Source organism: Nestor notabilis, unplaced genomic scaffold (genome assembly GCF_000696875.1).
Source record: "Nestor notabilis isolate BGI_N333 unplaced genomic scaffold, ASM69687v1 scaffold29373, whole genome shotgun sequence".
NCBI lineage: Eukaryota > Metazoa > Chordata > Aves > Psittaciformes > Psittacidae > Nestor > Nestor notabilis.
Genome location: NW_009923788.1, coordinates 1 through 4,484, shown reverse-complemented (window position 1 = coordinate 4,484; position 4,484 = coordinate 1).

Below are 4,484 nucleotides of genomic sequence, written 5' to 3'. Positions count from 1 at the left end.
CAGGAAATGTTCTGTACTGAATTCAAACCTGTATCTAATGTGGGATCAGAAATGACCCTACTTCCCTTGGAGGACTTTATCTTGCATCTGCTGTCTGAAGCTGTGGTTAGCCATTTATTTAAGCTGTGCCAATTTCTTCTCAGTCCCTGTGATTCACTTGCTCTGCTCAACCAGTGGCCTTCTGACAACCTGGAACAAGTACTCTTTGTGGCCGTTTTGGAAACTGAATCAATGAACTCATATATGTGAAAAATGTAACCACGTAACCTACATAACAACAAAAACCATTATATTGGCAAAACTGGATGGCATTCTCACAGTGAATGAGCAACAAGTATTCAGACAAAGCAACTCTTAAACCACCAAGCCTGCAAGAGAAACAGAAGTGGAAAGACCTGATAAACAAGAAAATGCTTAGGAAATTCGTGTTCCCTAACGGAATTTATCACATCCTCAATTGTGTTGGCAGAAGTTGGGGTTTTGGTTTTTGTTGGTTTTGGTTGAACCATATTTTAACCCAGATTCCTCAAATTAACTCTATTATTAATAATAAAAAGAATTTTACATGATATGAGGGACTTGGTTTACATTACAACTTCACCGAGAGTTGTGCAGATAGAGCTGAAGTGGCAACAAACTAGCATGCAGAAAGGAAAAACTGAGCCAGCAGTTTTCTGGACCACATCCTCACTAGAGCCACTGCCAGAGACTGCACACATGTGCCTTCTGCACAGAACTCAGCAGCAGTCACCAGTCTTGTTCAATAAGAAAAAATAAGTGCGGCGGTGTGATATAGTGGGTCACTACCCACTATAAAGCATTTATTCAGAATACAGAAGAGTTAGTTCTCCTCACCTGAAGAAGTCCAACCCTATATACCTGTCCTCCAGCCACTAACTTACAAACCATTTTCCACAAGGAAGGAAAAAGAAAAGGAAAGAAAGATTAAGCTTCAGTGGTTCATAAAGAGAACATGAAAGAGTCTAATAGTTGAGGTACTTGCAAAAAAAGGAAAGATAGCGCTTCACAGGCTATTTGTACCTATTACAAACTGTTTTACAAATCTCTTTCACAGTTGCATTTAGCCACAGCCATGACAGCTCCAGAGAATACACAGCAAGGAAAGAACAGAGAAAGGGGAGGACCTGCTTTTCTCACTCCCAGTAGCAGTACTGAAATGGCTTCCAAAATTCTTTGCCTACATCCATTCCACCCAGAGAGAGGAAACCTGGGTATCTAACACTGACCTGTGAATCCCATGCTCTAAGCAAACACCCAGCCATGAGGTCCTGCAGCTCTGAATATCAAGGCAGCTCTGCTCCTTTTGGATTTACCTCTCAACTCAAATTTTTAAGTGTAGTATGAATTTCCCCTCCCACCAGCTAGAGGGGAACCTCACACATACTACTAAGAAAACTACATGAAAGACTGAGGCTGTCGGCGTATGATAAATGTGTCAAAGAACCCTTTCTGCAGATTCCTTTAAGATTTAAGAGAGTACTTTTAACACATTCAGTGGAAATGTTATTATGAACATCTTAGAATGTTAGTTGGTAGGCTTTCCTTTCTGCAGTCTTAAACTTCAGTCACACTTTTCTTAAGTCTTGCTTCTCTTTCCCGATTTATGTCAAAAAGATCATATCTAGCACTGACCAATTTTTACTAAGTATGGTACAATTTCAGGATGATTGTAAAAATAAAGAATAAAGTTACTCTAAGGACAAGGTCTTTCCCATGCTAGCTACACATTTTACTACCCTGGTGACGAACGTTCACATAGTAAAGATGCTAGCTTTCTTCAACTTCTCTGTCTAATTAAGACTTTATATAAGAGTATGCCTTTCAAAATCAAAATTATAAACCATGAGGCAAACGCATTCATTTCTAAAGGGTTTTATCTCTTGAAGTAGGATGTTTGGAATATAGAGCTCTGCCTAATCTAAGAGTTCACTGCAAAACAATTGAGCAATTAACTGGGCTAGTAAAGTGGGGAGAAATGAGTTTCAAAAGTCAAAGCACATATGAAGACAACCATTGGAGAGCTGAATTCACACCTCTCCTCTTGCTGTTGTTTCAGGGTTCATTGTTGTAGCTTAAAGCCACAGCACAGTTTTCAATACAAAAATAAACCAAACCACAACAGATACGAGCCTTCTTTCCTCCCACTTTTACTAAACTTACTCTCTCAAGAGAGGCATCAGTGTTCTTCCAGTTTTACTGGGGAGAAGCACAATCTGTTCCTATTAACAGGATTTGTTATTTTACTTATTTTAAAGCATTGATATTCATTCTAAAGGAGGAGTTACAATGGTTATTTTACAGCAATCACTTATTTGTTAACAACCTATGAATTCCAGTAAGTATTAACTTGGCTATAACAAAGATTGCAAATCTTTTTTCAAGTATTTTATTTTATGCATTTTAAATTATTTTTAGGATGGCATCTTCTAGGCTAAATGTCTCCATGATTGTTTTTGAAGTAAAAATGAAGGCATAAAGACTTAATTATGAGCAAGAAAAAGATCAAATACACATTTCAAGCTATTCATTTGGGGACAGAGATAGAGGAACAAAATCCAGAATTTGAAAAGAATTTTTTTCTGAAATAAGTGTAAAATTCTGTCTGAAGAAGTTCTCTGAAAATATTGTGTAAATTCACTTGTATTTAACACTGTTCTACTGTCACAATCAGTTCACCTAATTTAGCTGTAACCTCATCTGTACTTCTAAAAAAGGTCAACTTCTCCACAAGATAATTTGAAACTCTATGAATATGCAAAAATGTCATTTTACTGCATGACAAGAGTGATGCAGTTAGATCAAGGCTATGTAGGACAGATGCCAGCCTTGTATACAAGCAGCACTTTGTCTCTTCTAGCCTCTTGCAGCAAGTAACAGCTTCTTTCCTTTCATTAAAAAGCCAGATTTTGTTTGACGGAAGCAATATGGAATCATAGAATGGTTTGGGTTGGAAAGGACCTTAAAGATCATCTACTTCCAACCCACCTGGTCCTGGGCAGAGACACCTTTCACTAGACCAGACTAGACATGCTGCAGTGCAGCTGGTTACTAGAGCTTTGACTGGACAAAGCAGACAGGCAGCATTACAATGTGCAAAATCTTGATGGAGAAAATACCCCAAATATACTGCTACTGTGTCTACTCAAGCGGCTTTTCCCCACTCCATCAACCACAAGTCCACCTATTCTCCTTTCTCCTTAGTTCCTTAAGGCATTGTCTCACTAGGCAAGAGACAGCAAGTAAGGTGACCAACACTAAGCTGGACTTCGCAGCTGGCTCTGCAGCAGATGAATTCTGCCCTTCTTCAGCAAAGGCAATAAACTGCGTTTTTCTCCATTAACTAAGTGCCCATTGCAAAGAGTGATGTTATCTTTGAGATTTCTGCCTACTCTCACAAAAAGATGAAAACAGCCCATGGGTTTTAAAGCCACAAGGGAAATGGCAAAGGTGATGCAGAACATAACTGCGTAAATGTGGTGCCTTTTAGTTTGGTTTCTAAAGCAAATGCTCTATCTACAGTGTAAAAATTTGCAGGCAGCATTAAACACCAACCCAAATGGCTTTCACAGATGCACTGAAAATGGTGCAAAATAGGAACTGGAGCAAGAATAACCTATGCATAGAATTGACTTAAATTCTGGTTTACATATGTTTCTCTAACACAAACTGCGTGTAGATGAAAGCATTAGAAGTAGTAAACAGTGGCAAAACTGTAGAGATGGGGGGGAGGGGGGGAAACCAAACATGTTTTTCTCCTCGCTACTATGGTTCCAGTGAAAACCACTTTGTTTCTCAGAAAATGAAGTAACTGACATCAACATTTTAAATCTGAATTCATGCATAAAGACTATTACCTTTATAAATATGACAAGTAAATAACCAGAAAATCAATAAAGCAATATAGACAACTCAACGTATACAGATATTAAAAAAGTAAGTATCACAAAATTTCAAAGAAGAAAAATAGTAAAAGTATTAGTTTTATTCACACCTCAAAAGGGTTCAAAGTAATAAGAGATCTAGACGTAAGTGATGAAAATGATTAAGTATGTGCAGGAAAATAGGTGCAACTGCCTTGTGTTCAGAGAAGACAATAACAGAAGAGAAATAATGCATAGTAACCTCAGTGCACCTGCTTACATTCTTGTAATGCAAACCCAAGAATAATGTTAATGAAACAAAAAGCTGGTGTTTGACTGATCAAAGCAGAACTCTGCAATCGTAACTGAAGCATATGTCCTGCACAACATCCTTGTCTCTAAACTGGAGAGACATCAATTTGATGGATGGACCACTCAGTGGGTAAAGAACTGGCTGGATGGCCGCACGCAAACAGTTGCGGTAAACGGCTCAATGTCCACTTGGAGACCAGTAACGAGTGGTGTCCCTCAGGGATCGGTGTTGGGACCTGTCTTGTTCAACATCCTTGTTTGTGACATGGACATTGGGATTGAGGCGCCCTC